The sequence below is a fragment of the Camarhynchus parvulus genome, chromosome 4 (assembly GCF_901933205.1).
Source record: "Camarhynchus parvulus chromosome 4, STF_HiC, whole genome shotgun sequence".
In the NCBI taxonomy this organism is placed as follows: domain Eukaryota; kingdom Metazoa; phylum Chordata; class Aves; order Passeriformes; family Thraupidae; genus Camarhynchus; species Camarhynchus parvulus.
The window spans coordinates 20651213-20669903 of record NC_044574.1 but is presented as its reverse complement, the minus strand read 5'-3'; the positions used below and the strand labels follow the sequence as shown (position 1 = coordinate 20669903).

General features: G+C 35.2%; 1 protein-coding gene across 4 annotated transcripts in view; it reads right to left on the bottom strand.

Moving 5' to 3' along the window:
* The window catches only part of PCDH7 (protocadherin 7), a 266653-nt gene that overhangs the window by 100866 nt on the left and 147096 nt on the right, over positions 1-18691 (bottom strand). The window lies entirely within an intron of this gene.

Sequence of the window (18691 nt, the reverse complement as noted above, 5' to 3'; positions counted from 1 at the left end):
AATACCTCTCACTAGATCAGAGTGCCCAAAGTCCATCCTGCCTGCCCTTGAATACTTCCAAGAATGGGGCATCCACTGTTTCTCTGGGTAAGCTCTTCCAGTACCTCACAACCCTCACAGTAAAGCATTTCCCCCTAAAATCTAATCAAAACCTACTCTCTTTCAGTTTAAAGCCATTCCCCCTCATCCTATCACTACATGCTCTTATAAAAGCTCCCCCTTTAGGTACTGAAAAGGTCTACTTCAAGCCTTCTTTTCTCCAGTCTGAACAACCCTAACTCTCTCAGCCTGTCTTCACAGGAGGGCTCATTGGAGCAGTTCTTGCTTGGACACCTTTGGTGCTCAGTGGGGAAAGCCCTTTTTGAAGGGATGGTCTTTGCTTGATGGTCCAGCAATCACAGGAGTAAGAGAGAACTTTAATAATATCTCTGCCTTTCCATCGTTCTTTATAATGACAAATTATTCTGTAGGTTTGTAGAGCAGAAGAGTGTTAACTTTTTTTTACTCAAACATCTAGAGCACTCACCTTCAGTGTGAAAGTTTCAGTTTCCAGTCTCTTTCCCTGAATATTTAGTGAGCTAAATAAAGGTGGGTCTGAGAACAACGGAATATGATGATCGTGTTAGGGCAGCGGTAGGGCAACCTCAGTTCTAATGCAGAAAGCACCGTGAAATACCACTTATCTTGAAGACCAGCCCAAGTGAAAGTAATGGAAGACAGATTCAAAAGGAATTAGAACACGTATATATGTTCTCTACCAATAATTATGTGACTGTACTGAAAATTCAACTTAAATCAAAAAAACCACACATACACACACATCAAATATTGTGAGATTCATGACAAAATCTGAAGAGTTGGTAAGGCTGGTTGCAGCACCTGTGGAAGGTTAGTTAGCACATACACTTACAGATATATTACAGAAACTTGTAGACACACTACAGACGTACAATATTTGCATATAAAACAGACAACATGCACTGCTGCAGGCATACTACAGGTGGTAGGTATTACAGCTATAGTTAATGCTTATCATGTAAATAAGAAATTGGCCCATTTCTAATTAAACATTCTAATAAATGAAAATTCCTAACCATGGAGAAAAATGAGCTACTCTATTAGATGGCTACTAATTTGCTGCTTACTGCCAGGTATCTTTGGCTTTCTGCATTTGAGAAATATGAAGAATTTATAGCTTGGTATTTCTAATGTGTCAGCCATCTTTTAACTGCAATTTCTGGATTTTCCTGTGCTATCTTTGTCCAAATAATGCAGAATTTTATTGAATATAAGTCTAGAAAGCCATCTGAAAGAATTGTGTCTACCACATATTACAAAATCTGTTTCAGATTAATCAGAATTTACCAGTTAACTCAAAGTGCTTTATGTTCATTTAAAATAGGAAAATAATAACTGTCTAATATAACTCACTTTATTGTACAAAGACACAAAAAGCAATGATTTATTTCATGGAACACATTTATCTTTCTGCAAAACATTTTCTGGGAAAGACAGTGATTTGACTGAGCTAGTTTAAGGGGTAACACAGAAAAACATGCATTAACACTACCATTGCTGTAGATAGCCTGCAGGCAAACTGAGGTCTTCCATTCCCAGTTTCATTTGATATCTTTGACTCTCAACGCCGAGGGTAGGATTTTCCAACACTAAGTTCTAGCACTGAAATTATCAAAGCTGTACTAGTTTTTAGTGTTGCAAATCTCAGTCTTGCCAACGTAGTATGCTTCTGTGGCAGTTCTATATCCAATATTATAAGAAATTAAGATTTTGATTATTTGCCTCAGAATTTACAAATTCTGTCTTTTCATAAAACAAAATGGCTTTGGCTGAGCAAATACTGCACGGATAGCAAATATCAAAACAAGTGAGAAATACTTTAGTTTGTTTTTATCTTTTGTATCTTCAAGCCTAGATTCATCCAATACTAAATGTTAATGGAACATGAATATTAGAAAAAGGGATGGAATATGACAGTGCATATGGAAAATATTAGGTTTCCTTTTCTGTCCTAACTTTGTTTCAACTTCATTCCGACTAGAGTGGTTTTTTAAAGAGTTAGACCTGAACAGTTAGAAAAGTGACAGTCTTTATATATTGAGTGTCAGAAGTAATCTGTTATATATATATATATATAGTTCAAAAAATTTCACTGCTGTTTATGTTTTTATTTTAATTGTACAGTGGTGTGCACAGAATTTGATTTATGAGTCAGGGTTTTGGTTGTTATATTAAATGCATCTTTTAGCAATTGTTCAGCTTTGTCTATAGGAAGCTCTTTTAAAATGACTAACCTCTTTAAAGCAATTTGGTTCCTTAAAACATTTTGTGACCTCCAGCTTTATAATTTTATTCATAGAAAAAATATAATATTAAATAGTTTCTTGTTTTAAGGGCTTTCAATCTGTGGGCAGCCCATTTTTGCTCATTTGGGAGCTCAGCTTGACTTCACAGGTTTTTTTAATTCTCAGAATGCTCACTAACTAAATGAGTTTTTATGAATGCCTAAGAGTTCTAAAAACATACCACAAAAGTCTTAAACGGGTTAAAAAGGAATTTTAAAAAAACAAAGGAAAACAAAAAAAATTTAAAAATAAAAATAAAACAACAAAGACAACAAAAACAAAAGACCTCAAACTCAAACAAAAAATTAAACAGGGAAAAAGCATCACACAAAACCTTACAAAAATTAGAGGCTTCTCTTAAATGTGTGTGCTGCAGTGTAGTAAATTCTATATGCTGAGTGGTAAATCATAAAAAATTTAGTTGAAGTCCTTTATCTTATTCTTTGAGAAATAACATATAACATTTGTTTAAAATCAACTAGTAATCTTCAATGCAATAATCCACACAATAGGGAGGTATGTGGGCTTTGGGTGACACATAGGTCTCTGCCCTTCATATTTCTGAATACCAAAATAGAAAGGATGCATCAAATTCTTTACGGAACTTTTTTAATTACTAGATTTTGGGGCAATATCTGTATGAAAAAGAAGCAATAATTAAACTGCAGGAGCTTTGCAGACTGTGAAAACACTGTTTGGCAAAATTTGATCCAGATTTTCTAAGGAAACACTGAGGGGTGACCTCATCACAGTCTTAAGCCTCCTCAAGAGGGGTAGAGGAGAAGATGATCCTGATCTCTCAGTGACCAGCATCAGTACACAAGGAAATGGAATCAAGCTGCATCAGGGGAAGGTCAGATTAGTAACAGGTTCTTCACACAGAGGAGGTGGGCACTGGAACAGGCTGCTCAGAGAAGAGGTCATGGCGTGGCTCGTGGAAGCACGCCAGAGCTCGTGGAAGCATCTGGACAGCTTTTGTCACACAGTTTACTGTTAGGGACTAGAACTCAATGATCCTTATGGGTGCCTTCCAACTAAAGATATTCTATGACAGACTGTGATGACTTGGGCAGAGTTTTACATTGTCTTTTTTTTGTGCAACACAAGGACTTCATAGAAGAGCTATCTGAAAAAAATAAAATTATCTGTTTCATTATGAAAAACCTTATGGAATGTTATTGCTTTCCTGTTTTATGAATGATCTCTATTATTAAACATATAAATCTTCACGTATTTATAACTTTACCATGACTGCTTAAATCTACCCTATTATATAACATTTAACTTTGCTCGTAAGAAAAAAAAATTAAAAAAAAACCAAAACTGTGTGCCAGAGTATATTTACATTACATATTGGGGGTTTGACTTTCATTGTCTTAATAATATTTGGTATGTGTTACAGCTCTCAGAAGCTTCCTCAACATGGAAAACATCTATGATTATTTTAAATCACAAGAAGGAACAGTTTCATTACATTAGCAGTATAGCACAACTCTGTAATGCTGTATATCTACAGACAAATGCAACTATGCTATATTTGATAAATGAAGGCACAGTAATTGGTTTCAGGATGTTATTCTGGCTAAAGCATACCCAGTAACACTTTTGGATATGAAATTGCATATTTCAAAATGTCAATTTTGTTGCAGTTCCACATAGAATGCATACTGATTACTGCTACTTTATAAATATATGTGGTCTAATAAAATCAAAATAGTCACATTAAACTACTGCAGGTTGTGAAGTTTGTCAAAGTGCAATAAAAATAAATAAATAAAAGGATAAACATGTAGCATAAAAATTACTAACCTATTAATTTTTCTGTATGAAGAATGAGAAAAATATTTCCTAAACATTTCAAAGATTTCAGTAGCTTTGTGACTGAGATCTATTACACCTTTTTACTCTCAATAAAATAAATAAATAGAAATAAAACTAGGTTTATCTTTAGCCATATCTATGGGGTTAGATTTTTCTAAAAACAGTTATTTGAGACCTCAGTTTTGCTGTCTTTTGCATCTATTAGTGCATATTTTGGAAAGAAAAAATACAAACTACTAGTATTACTAATCATGCAATCTAGATTAAAAATAAAACAAAAAATATAGGTAAAACTCCTTCACTATTATTTTTTTAAGAAGATTGTAAATAAAAATAGAATATTTTTCATCTAAAAACCTTGGCACTTTTTTCACACCATTACCATTTGCTAATGAAATTAAACCAGTCTTGTATTATTTTAAAATGCCTGGAGAAGACAACTTTTTTTTTTTAATTTTTACTTAATGACCTTTATGCCAATTCTATGGAAATGGCCGCTGGGGAAAAAAAAATAATGGGAGATGAAAATAATCAGCAGTATTTTGCATAATTTTTTAACTTTTGGACTAAGATTAGTGGGGTTGAATGTGAGATTTGGTGGAACAAATTCCATTTCTGGAGTGCAAATACCAATGGCTACAGCCTGTTCAGAAGAGACAGGGGAGGAAGGAGAAATGTAAGGTTTGTCCTCTACAATAAGAGCTGGATTGAGTACGAAGAGCTGTCTCTGAAGAGCCATGAGCAGGACAAAAGTCTGTGGGTAGAAATCAGAGATTAAGGCAACGAAAAGAACCTCATAGTTGATGTCTAGTACAGACCACCTGATGCAGGGGAGCCTATTGATGAAGCTCTCTTGCTCCTGCTTCAGGAGGTATTGTGCTCACGGGTTCTTGTCCTGCTGGGACACTTCAGCCTCCCTGACATCTGCTGGGAAAGTAGCACAGAGAGCTGCAGGCAGTGCAGGACAGTCCTGCAGTGCATGGAGGATAACTTCTTGAGCCAGGTAATAGACAGCCCTACCAGAGGGGAGGCCATACTGGGTCTAATGTCATGATTAAGCGAGCTAAATGGAGATGTCAAGATGAAAGGCAGCCCGGAATACACAGATCATGCACTGGTGTAGTTTGCAGTCTTGAGGGATATGGATGCGGCAAAGAGTAAAGTTAGGCCCCTGGAATTTTTGAAAAGAAATACCCAAACCTTTAAGGAGATAGTCAACAGGATCCCTTGGGAGACCTCTCTCAGGAACAAGGAGTGAAATAAAGCTGTCCGATCTTTAAGGAAATCTGTTAAGCACAAGAGCTGGCAATCCTCAGGAGAAAGAAAACAATCAAGAAAGGCAAGAGAGCAGTATGGCTGAGTAGGGACCTGCTGGTCAGGTTAAAGGGAAATAAGCAAATGCACAGCAGTGGGAACAAGGACAGGTAATTTGGGAAGAGAATGGAGAAGCAGTTTGGTTGAGTAGGGATGAGATGAGAAGGCCAAGGCAAAGCTGGAACTGAACCTAGCAAGGGACGCAAAGAATAAACAGAAGGGTTTCTATAGTTTTAGTTAACAACTTTCTTGCCTCAGTCTTCAACGGCAGTCTCCCTTCCCACACCTCTCAAGTGGCTGGACAGCAGGATGGGACTGGGGCAGCAAAATGCTTTCCACTGTAAGAAAAGATTGGTTGTATTGACCACCTGAGGAACCTGAATGCGCGCAAGTCTATGGGACCTGATATGATGTATCTCAGAGTCCTCAGGGAATTGGCTAATGTAGTTGCCAAGTCGCTCCTCAAGATATTTGAAAAGTCATGACAGTCAGCTGAAGCCTCAGGTGACTGGAGAAAAGGAAACATCTTCAAAAAGGACAGAAAGCAGGACTCAGGGATCTGCCAACCTGCCAGCCTCATCTCTGCTCTTGGCAATATCATGGAACAGATGCTCCTAACAAGCTATACTAAGGCCCATGGAGGACAGGGAGGCAATTTGAGACATCCAGCATAACTCCACCAAGGTCAAATCCTTCTTAACCAAACCAGTGGCTTTCTATGGTGGAGTCACTACATCAGTGGACAAAGGAAGAGCTACAGGTGCGGACTTCTGTAAAGTCTGTGACATTGTTGCCTCACAATATCCTTCTCTCTGAATTTCAGGGAGTTGGATTCAATGGTAGACTGTTAGATGGACAAGGAATCTGTTGGATGGTCACATCCAGAGGGAAGTGGTCAACGGTTCAAAGTGCCAATGGTCACCGGTGACAAGTGTGTCCTTCAGGGGTCCACTTTGGGACAAACGTCATTTACTACCTTTATTAATAATCACATACATGAGAGAAATGAGTGCTCCCTCAGCAAATTTGTAGATGACATCAACTTGAATGGTGTGGCTGCCACCTGAAGGATGGGATGCCAAACAGAGGGATCTGGACAAGCTTGAGAAGTGGGTTCCTGGGAATCTCATAAGGTTTAACCAGATCAAGTGCCAGATGCTGCACCTAGGCCTGGGCAGCCCCCTGGTGCCAGACATGCAGCCTGGGGATGAACTGGAAAAATATTTTTGCATTATAATGTTTCCATGAGAGTTCAAGGCAGTTTCACAACCATCTTATGCAATGGAAATAACCTAACATACACCATAATATCATGCAATTTATATCAAGAGACATTAGTGCAAAGGCATACAAGGTGGTTTCATCATTCAGTTGCTAAAATACAGCATCTTTACTTACTGCTCCTCATGAGCAGATTGTATAAACGTTCCAAAAAGTGACAAAGACTTGTGGTTTGACTTATGAAGGTGAGTCTTTGCTACTATTAGATCCTTCGCCGGAATTCAGATCAGCAAACTCATATTGTTTTCAATTTCATCAATTCCTTTTCCAGTACTGAAACTTGTAACACTCATGAGTTTAGTACAATCATTTGCGTATTTTCTCATGTGGTAGAGATTAAAAACGACCAGTCAACTATTTTTTTTCCATCTGGCTTTGCTATACTGTTCACAGATTGGTGGCATCAACAGTCTGCGGGTTCACAGTGACTCACAGCACTGCCTACCATTCAATGATTACTCTTTTACTGAAGCTAAGTTTAAACTACACCCAAAACATATTGACACTTGCTCATAAAATCATTCTCATATTTATGTGTGGCTTTATTCAGTGAATATTCTAAGTACGTGTTTGTAGCACTAAGGCACCAGTACAAACAAAATGTTAAATAGAAGATTCAGAGCTAAATTCCAGGCCATGTTTATCACCCTTCATAGTACAGAGATTAGAAGCCCAAATCCAAGACTCTATTTTACCGTATATTGATTGGCTCTTTCCTTCCAAATTCATACCACTATGACTTTGTTGCTCTTATGATCTGGTCAGAAGCAGGCATATCATACTCTACAGTCAGATAAAATGGTGACACACCCCTTTTTTAATCTTGCAAAACCATCTCATTATTTATCCTTTTTTTTATTTATTTATTCCACTAATCTTTCTTTAGTTAATTTGTTATAAAAGAAGAAAAAGGCTTCATCATTTAAATACTGCTGACAATTCATTAAGGCAGCATATGTTACTAGCTCTTTTCACAACATATTCATGTCTCTTCACAGTTGAGTGAAATTCATTGCATTGATGGGTTTAAATACCCTTATTGCTCATAAAATTACTTTTACCTCTTTTACCTGCTGCCACAGTGTACTTGAAGAGTGGGCAGATGTAGAGTCAACTCTTGGTACATGACTGGCAGCTGTTCTCTTTTCTAATGAAGAACTACACATCACAGGTAATAGAATATACAAAATATCTTGATCTAAATGAAAAGCAAAAGATTAAGGAAGCTAAATGAGAAGTTAGCACGTAATTCTCCACTATTGCCTGAATCTTTCCTTTCAGGAAGGAGAACGGCTAAGCTCCTAGTCACTTTTTTATTCGGGGTGAGTATACTCATTGAGTTACCATGTGATGCTCAAAGACTAGATATAGGTGTTTCTTAAAATTTCATTGTCCTTTGATTTGACATCATTGTGTTAATCTGTGATCAGGCCTACCATCAAATGCATGCAGTATTAAAAACTAAGCACATAAAGTAAATTGGACACTCTGGTGCTCACAAGGAATCCATTACTAGACACGGAATAGATTGATAAGGTTAGTCTTCTGAAACCCAGGTATTTGTTGTTTGTTGTAGTTGTAGGGAGTTATCTCCTAACTGCCAACATTTACAATAATTTCCTAACTCTGTATTAGGAAGAACTATTATAGCATTAAACAGATATTGGTTAAATTTTGCTTCCTGTTTAGCTACATTTTTAAGTAATATTTTTATTCCCAAAATAAAACCAAGAATAGGTAGCAGACAGAAATACACAGTGTAGACCTCACAATGCAGTCAAAATACAAACTCTATGTTTTTTGATTCAATTCACTAATCTTTGTTCAGGACCCTATCTTTGTCTGCACAAGAAGATGCAGTTTTCTAACTTTTTTTTTTTAAATCTCAAAAAAAATCCATGTTTCATTTTTTTACACAGATACTGAGGGATTATGATTTTTCATTTTACAAACAATTTTTAGTTAAAATATTTAAGCAAATTGGACTGGATTAGATCTATCTATTTATTTTATACAGCTAAATAGTGATAATCACTTATAGAGAAACTTGGGGGAAAAAACCCATAGGGGCTAGGAAACAGCTAGTCGTGAGGAGAGAAAACTGAAAAATAAGATTCAGCATGAAAATGTAAAAGAAAGAAAAAATACTCAGAAAGGACTATTATGTAAAAAGAAAAATAGTGGAAAATACATAATACCCGAAGAAATGTATGCCATGAAACAAAAGCCCAGTATGATCTGCAGCCAAATATATAAAGTCATCCCATTATAAAAGAAACAGGATCACTTAATTCTATATATGACTAATAAATTACACTCAAAACCTGCATTTATTTATGTGCACTAAAGTGACTGGAACCATAACAGCAAAATGTCACTTCATATATTGCTGTATTGTCTACAGACATGGCTTAAAAATACTGAATTTGTGTAAGTAAATTAGTCAGTCATCCAAGCCAGCTGATATTCATATGATGCTAAAATCATGGAGACTTTTATTAACTATATTTAATCAAAATCCAGGTAAAGAAACCCACAGAAATAAAAGTCATGAAACTGTGGGCCAGACCAGTATCAAAACAAGTACAGCCAAAATTTTAACACACTGCCATGCAAAAACATAAATCATAACTGATCAGAACGCTACAATGACAGATTTGGGGAATTCTATTTCCAGGTATGTTAGTCCTTTGAATTAAATACCTACTATCCATTGGGAAATGTTATGCTTTTCCCTGCAACATATATTTTGTCTAGGTTCACTTAAAACAAACTCAATCCTCATGCTACAACACTGCAATAGCAAAGCTCTTTGAGTCTTTGCAGTCAGCAGTTTAAAGAATGCTCTTGCACAAAGTAGATTCGTACATAGATATACCCCAAGTCCAGAACTGTGAGAGCAAAAACTGTTTGGTCTTTTGAGACACTTTGCATTTTAGCCCAAAAGTTTTAAAACACAGCTCCAGGCACACTCAGAACTGCATTGGTTTTGACAGGGCTAGGTATGCATGAGCTAAGTGTCTGGTTGCACCCTATCAGTTTCTGGAAATCAGACGTTCCGCCTACAAGGAGAAGGGGAGCATTCGCTCCAATACGTGTGAGAAAGATCCAGTTCTTAGTCAGAGAGCTTTAAACATCCTGTCTTCATTCCCCAGTGATGACACACAAACACTATGTCTAGTCTACTTCTAGAACCTTTGTCTCTTGCTAAAGTTTGGACATTGCTTATAGGAGGTCAATCTATTTGGGCAAGAGAAAGAGCAAACACACAAAACATGGTTCCACATGAGTCATTAAAACATCTGACTATCATAGAGGCAAGAATGGAAATGAAAGGCAATCTTGTTCCATATTATCTTAGTATTTTCTCCAACAACTGTGGGATACACAAGTAAAAATAGACATGGGGATGGGAATCATAATCTGAGATGTTCCCTTCCCACATGCAAGTACAGAGCTGCTCATAAATATTATTACTTTGGCATTTCATAATAACTTTAGCATGAAGAAAGAACTTGGCAAATTCAGTGAGCTAGATTTGGATGTCATTTATCTGAGGGCTAATCCAAGCCCATCTCCTGCTTCAAAACAATTTCTAGTAGTAAATTAAATAAGCTTAATAACTAATGTAATCAGATCAAATTAAATGACCTAGTTTTTTCCTTCATACTAGTAATGTCTTGAGGACTAGCACTACAAATGCATTTTATCAGGGAAGAGTCTGATATATTAGTGATCAGAGGAGAAATTATGTTGCCAACTCAGACAAAGATGAAATAAATATTTCATCTGTGTTTGTCATGCACAGCATAAATTCTGCATGTGCATCTCAAGGTGCTGCAGAAGCATTAGGAAGTGCTGAGGTATCACGGTTAGTTTATCCAAACTTTAATGCACACAATTTTAAAATAATTAATCTTACTGTTTTAAAAAAATTTTTTTTACACCCCCAAAGGCTGAGAACAAAACAGCTGAGTTGTAAAAGAGGATTAGTAAATTATTCTGTTTCCTCTATCTACTTAACCATGCTGGGTGGTCTGCCCTCAAAATCTGTCTGCTAGCTATCCAGCTGGCAAGTACAAACCACTGTCTGTTGAAACTACAGCACAGCTGTATGAATGCCATGAAGGATTCTTTTTCTGCACAGATCACATCCAAGTTTCTTAGCCTACACTGAGCTCGGAAACTACGTTAGACAAATGACAGACATGATTTGAGTTAATGTCTCAAACACTCATGGCTATTTATTGGAATTTTTTTCCCAAAATCAAGAAAATGGAAGTGAAACAACATAACAAATACAAAAGCCAGAGAGCTGTTCTGATGATTATGTTTGTACTTTAGTTGGGGTTTACAGGAACTTGTAACAGTGCCTGAAATCAAAAAGCCAAATTCCTTCACACTTAACTTTCACAGCAGTCTAAGTAATTGCCCTGAAGACTGGTATGGACTGTTCATGTACTCAGCTTAGTTTCATCCTTTGATGATGAGAGAAAAAAACTTTCAAAGAGGAATTGCAAGTCATACACACACACACTGATTTACTGGTATCCAGAAAACACCCAGCAGAGCGGAAAAATTCTATGCATGATGTTTCTCCAGAAATGGCAAAGCACATGTTATAACATATACATGTTATGAAGATTCCTTGGGAATAGATGTTGGAGAAAGAGCAAGTAAAGAAGACATAAAATTTTCTTTAACTTACTGGGTTTTTTTCTGTCACTGGTTATGAACTGAAGGCAGTCTTTCTGCTATGACAGTTTTAAATTGTTGACTGTAAAGCAACAGGGAAAAAAACAGTTCTTTGATAACTCACATGGCATCATTTAGTCATATGGGCTAATCTTCCTTGGGTAATTGATTGTTGCGATTTCCACCCATTTTTGTTTCCTCCCCTTTTCTTTTGAGAAAGAAAGATTTGTAGATGACAGCAGGCAGCACAAATAAACTACAAAGCATGAAATCTGTTAATAATGACCACCAAAGGAATGCTGCTCTTCTGGCAGATAGAGCAGATGGCCAGATAATGCAGTGTGATTAATAAAGAGAAGCTCATAAGGAATGAGGTTTTGCTGGGTGCTAGAACAGCAATGGTTAGCAAGTGAATGCTATTTTGATTTCATTGGGATCTTCTATGCTGATCTTTCTGACGGGCAGATTTTTTTTTAATACCAAGATTAATAATCTATTATCTTCAGGTGCTTACTCTCTGCTTTGTTTGAAATCAGCAAGTTATAATTCAGAGTTTAGCTTTAATACTTGCACACTTTAGAGCTGTATTTTTCATTTTAAAGTGCATTCAACATTAATAATTTCAGCATGTACACTGATTATTTGATTGGCCAATTTCTACTCCTTAAAAGGACAAGTTCCCATTCTAGAAAACTATCTTAATCAGAAAACAATATGGAGGGGTAATCTTCAAGCAGATATTCATTTAACACAAAATTATATCCTTTAAAAGCAAACACATAAGTACTGTCCTTATATGAGGAACACTTCAGCTACCAAAAAAATACTCAGATCTGCTGGAACTTTCTTTAACAACATGTTCTTTAAAAAAATAGCTAAAAGAGACTTATTTAACTGAAAAAAGAGTTCTCCTGCTAAGCCTGATGAGAAGCTGAACATCTGTCATGTCTGTAAAATAAGGAATCCAATGTTGAATTTGGAAATTACACTTTATATGTCACAATAGAAAAAAATGTAATTTAATTCACACATAAAAGTTTATTTTTAGAAAAACTGTTCTAGAAAACTAAAATCAAAAAGAGAGATACAAATAAAACTAAAGAAGAATGGCACAAGAGGTATTATGATTGCTTCTGGTTTATGCCACATGTAGAAGTACATCAACCAAAGATGACTGCTTTCCTTATCCTTTTCATATTTTCTCTTCTCAGAAATAACTTTTGTTCTTTTATTCTTGTTCCAAATATGACACCCCTTTTTTTAACTTTTTTTTTAGAAAACTCAGTGCATGAAGTGCTTCCTTCAAAACTGTTATCAGCAAATAAAAACATGGTTTATTCCACAGTCTGTAAATTCAGATAGAAAAATTAGGCATCTATTTTGCAACCAAACCCTTTGTAGGGCAGATTTTCCAGCTGTTTATGACAGAAATCCTTTCATAAGTAGGATTTACTAGATGTCCTCTAAAATCCCTTCCAACCAAAACCATTCTACGATAAGGAAATTCTCTCATAAATGGTGTACAGAAAGCATTTTTCAGGAATTATAATATTAATAGATAAAAGGAAACATATTAAAGGGAAAACTCCCATTGGCCCTTTTTATGAAAGTAAAAGCCTACCCACAAGTATTTAATATTTTACTTTCATAAAGATCTGTCACAACCACGGAAGGTGGTGCTAACCATGAAGTTACAAGCTAATCTGAGGAAACTGTAAAGGACTGTATACTGGGTGCTGTTGTTCTATGGTAAAAATATAAACTCTTTGAAGTAAAGATAAAAGACAAGACTGAGAAAGCAGAAGTCTGTGTCTTAGTGCTGGATTCTCAGCTGGGCTAGCAGAACCCTTGTTGTCTGGAGATTCTCTTTACTCCATCTCACCATTTTTGAGCACATATACTGACCCAGTCCTGGGAAGAGAAACTTCAATTTGCCTGTGATTACAGGAGTCAAAGATGGGGAATCCTGTATCCCATCACAGCAGATTTTTACTCATTTTACTCAAGACAGTCACTTGTTAACACTTGGTGGTTTAGGCACTTGTTAAATCCTGGGGTTTGTGGGAGTCAGAATTTCAAGGCTCTGCAAAAAAATAAAAGCACTTGAATCCCAGTTTGTGTTTACAGCTAAATTCTTTTGTCATTTGTCTATGCTGGCAAAAGAGAAACCCATACAGATCTCTTAGAAGATCATAAAGCAAGCTAAATTAATCAGGAAAAACAAAGGGAAGGAAAACACTAATTCTGAGGATTCTTCTTCACAGTTTTGGGATTTTGTCTATCACCAGAGCTTAAGGGTATAGGAAGGCAGCAACAGTATAATGACTTTGTATATATCCACCAATAAGAGTGTAAATGCTTGAAAGATTAGATTCAGCTGAGTTGTTTTGAGGCTATCAATGACACTCAAATGATAGATGAGTACTTAAAGAAAGGAGATAAACAACTACATATCTTTGAAAAATCTTAGCAGTGGTTGCTAGATATAACTATTTATCATAAAATAATTCTAGAAATGCCTACTGGGTTAACAAAATAGCCTTCAAGCAAGAGATGTTCCTTGCTCTACAATTACAAATGTTCATATGAGGCCTCTATCTCTTCTTTCACAAGGATATTCTACTTCTTTTTATCTGTAAGCACAAAAATCTTGGCAGTTAATTTTCTTTCTCAATTTAATGATAAGAAATTATTTTGCATCTGCCACACCTAATTTCAAGCCTTTTAACTGGCAGCTCATCAAAAAGACGAAACAGGAGATGGCTGAATTTTTATTAACACACTAACTCATGTTATGCAAAAAGTGCAACACAGTGGCTTTAACCAGATAAAACTTGGGTCAGCACTATATGGTCCTGAAAGGCTTATCTTCTCATGCATGTGAGCTGAAAATCCTCATCCAGAAAACCATAGAATTGAGAATATCCTAAGTTGGAAAGAACCCAGAAAGACCATTGAGCCCAGCTACTGGCCCTGCACAGGATAGTCCCAAGAATCCCATCACACCCCTGAGAGCACGGTCCAGGCCCCTTGGACAGCATTTCAAAGTGACTTCTGATATCTCTAGATTGGAAAATGAAGAAGTTCTACAATTTAACTAAAGAAGAAATTACACACCTTCCTTTTTTTTCCTATAAAGAGGAAAAATTGTTAGACCAAAGACTACCTATGTCATGGAAACTAGTTATCAATCTGTAGAATCTATAATGAAATGTTTTCTCTAAAACTCTTACATATTAATATTTAATTTAATGGGCTCAATAGGAAAACTAGAATAACACAGAAAGATTAAGAAAATTTGACTTTGCCTAATGTTTATTACATCAGATTACAATAACTTATCATCATTACTACATTCATACTCATATATCTCCTTCATATGTGTAGGTGGAGGTTTAGTAATAATTTTTTAAAATACAAAAAAAAACCCAAAACAAAACACAAAAAAGCCCAAACAAAAACAAACAAACAACGCCCAATCAAAACAAAAAACCACAAACGAACAAACAGAAAACCCAGGAAAAGCAAAATATAATTCAACAATATTGCTCCAGTGGATGTAATATAATAAGGACATTTCAGAAAGTGTCCATCTGACCTTACTGGTAAACCAACAGGAACTATATTGAATGAGGATAGGTTTGGCTAAAGAAATAACCTGACTGCAATTTCCTGCAACCCATTAGCTGGTATTAATGCAGTGAAGGCCATGAAAATTGAAACATGGTTCATTAACCGTGTGGGGGTTTTTGACAAGGAACTCGGAAATCTGTGTTCTCTCTGATGACCAAGAATAATCTGCACTGTAGCAACCTGATGATGTGCTTCAGTGCATAACCTATTGACCAACTGCTGCTTAATATGCCACAGATGATACTTTAACAATCCACAAGAAGCTAGGAACAGACAGGAAAGAGAACCTGTCATCCCAGCTTCAATCCCCATTACCGAAAATCAGCAAGTTATTTGACTGAAGAAGTCAAAGAATGGTTTACTCCATAAACCAAGTACTTTTCCCCCTCCTGAACTTCAGAAAAAAAATCTTTGCTTGCAAATAATAAATAAGTGAAGTTTTACTAGTAAAAACAGAATTTAATTTGCTAGAGATCTTAAGGTTACAGAGAAGTGTGAGGCTTTTCACTGAAATACACTGTGAGAGGCCAAGAGGTGGTGGTTATATAGTGAGACAGATGAAGTTCTGACTATGTGAAAGGAAAAATAACATAACTGAAGATACCAACATCAGAGCAAGTATCCTAGTGATGTTCTGGGATCTGTCCTAAGAGATTTTCAAGATCCAGCTGAACACAGTCCAGATCAGGGCTCAGTCTGAATTCAGAGCTGATCACACTGAGTATGAAGATTGGGAACTGATTTTATGACAAGGGAATAATAATCAAAAACTTCTGAAATCTCTGAATTCTGGTTTGTAGATGTATAATCTATATGTATATGTGTATAATTTTGACTTTTTTTGAAAGGAACAAGGAAGCATAAGCATATGGACTATACAAGTAATTAAATAAATATTTATTTAGTCTTCTATTGCACACAGAGAAAGCAGATTCTTACAGCAAATAATTCAGACATGAAAAATTGTGTATGATGATCAAGTTCTGTGTTGTTATGGAATAGCCAGAAACACTTATCTCTACTTTAGTTTTAAACAAAGACAATTCAGATGAAAAATAATAAATTAGAAATGGGCAGGATGAACTTTACACTACTGATGAACAATGATAAAGTAAGCACCAAATTTTTATGTATAAAATGCTTAATTAAAAAAAGAAGCATAACAAAGCTGTAACATTTAAATGTTACTGGACTGAGTTTGTATCACTAGCAAATTTTTCACTTAATATTCTACTGTAGAACTAATGCTGTTCTCGAATTTTGGGAGTCAATATCATTTTCCATGCAAGAAGCTAACATTCACCCCCCCAAAAAATTATTGCATTAATTATTTTTTCAGTTCCAAGGGCACTATAAAATTAATTATAAAAAGTGAATTTAACCCTGATTTTTCAGGTACCTCTGTCTCCAGGAAAATATTATACATATTTTTGAATCTTACCTATTGCTAAAATTATTAAAAAATCTAAATGTAATATGATCACAATTATGAATCAAAGACTTTTTATGCAACTCTTATGAGTTTCTTAAATAATCTATTTTTTTATACTTGCCAGCACTGCAAACCTCTCTAATATATTACTTACAAGTAAGTTACATTTGAAATTAAGTATTTTGTGAAATGGAAAACATTTATCAGATATCAAGAAAGAAAAAAACCTCAACCAACCAACCAAAAAAAACCCCAAAAAACTGAAAACAAGAATAAAATCCTTCATATGTGAATTCTTTTTATGAAAATATTATATTTTCAAAATAATAAATAAAGTACTTTTACCATACAGTCTCAAAAATTTAAAAGAATCTCATGAATTTTCTAAACATTGTCTTGTAAACCTGTCCATTTTTATATAACATTTTTAGCACCCTTTTAAAAACACAATACAGTTCCTTGACTTACTTGATTAATAAGTGTTTTAAAATTATATGACTGTACTCTTTTTCTTTTCAAAGATAACTATTTAAAAATGCTTCTATAATATGATATTTGATTATAATTTTTAGGAGTCCTTGCTCACACATCATAAAAAAAAGGCATCGATTATAATAAAAATATTCAAGACAGATTTTTCATGGTGCTGCATGGTGGGAAGATGAGAGGAAAGATGTTTAAGATTAAAGGTGTTCCAACTGGAAAAGCTTTTACAACCAGTCTGTTTCCATGAAACTCACAGTTCTATTGTTCATCATCACTGGAACTCATATCCTGCAATCAGACTTAACATAATTGTCAACAGATTTATTACAGGAGAATCAAATGGCACATGCATAAAAACAAGGAGAGGCAATGCAAGGATCCATCTTTGATTTGCTTTCACACATAAACAAACTAAGTAATTTAATCTATTTCTCCAGTTGAGATCGGGCTTAATGTCAATAAACCTAAAGGGAAATTCATGCTATTTTTTTTTATCTTCTATAGAAAAATACACTGTTGAATGTTATTTTCCAAGGAATTTATTGATGTTTATTTTGCATTTTCCTAGCATCCATCTTAAGTACAATGTGTTCCCTCTGAATAATACATGCTGTTCTAATATATTACACTCATTCAATAAAGATTAACAGAAAAGACTACTTTGAAGTTCCTTTTCCTCCCTGGGCATCAACTAATATGTCTCTAACACTGGCTACACAGGAAAGCATTTAAAGTAGAACTTGAAAACTGCTTCCCAGATAAAGGCTTTTCTGCCCACTTATTACTAATTTGCATCATATTAAATTGAAAATCTCATTTTGAAATTTTATGGCTACTACCAGTTTACAAATCCTAGAAGATTTGATCTTGTGCAGCATTGCAATGATTTTCCACACTAGGACCACATGCTGCGAACCAAAAACTCTGGAATACATCTTCAAATAAACTACTGGAGTTAGTTTGTTATGTTTTAAAGAAGATAATTTAAAACCTTCTTCAATCAACATCAGAATAACTACAAGCTTCATAAAGTGAAAAAGCATTCTACTTCTGATTGCTATAATAATAAAGTTCCTAGAGAAAGATATGCAAATGTTGCTGTTAACATAGAAAGGTTTCTTCCTGACACTTTTATAACAAATTGGGAAGATAATTTATTTTACTGAGCATAACTGTAAAATGAAAATAATCTTAAAATAAATTTAATATCATCAGTGTCTGAAGGATTATAAGAAGATTTAGTAAATTCTGCACCGTAATTCTCCCCCTCATTATGTCATGATTGTTAACAAAATCTGAGAATTTTGTGTACAACTGAAAAATTGTTGCCAGCTCTTATTATTAACTGCAAAAAACTCCAAATCAAGAATGATGCTTTGACAGCATTTTGGAAAACTCCTTTCCTTGTTTCAAGCAGCAAGTAAGTTTTAATTGATGCAGATATAAAGGGCCTGCCTCCATCCCAAACCAAAGAGTCCTTACATTACTATGTACGCTTCTGTTAAAGCAGAGAAATATTATGATTGTTATATCTCTTTTAGGAAGTGCAGCTTAAAACTTCTTACTATATATTAGGCAAAGAATTGAGTAGCAAAGTTTAATCATGCTTTGAAGCATTAAATATAGTTCAGGAAAATAAAAGTGGAAAAAGAGATTGCATCTTGCT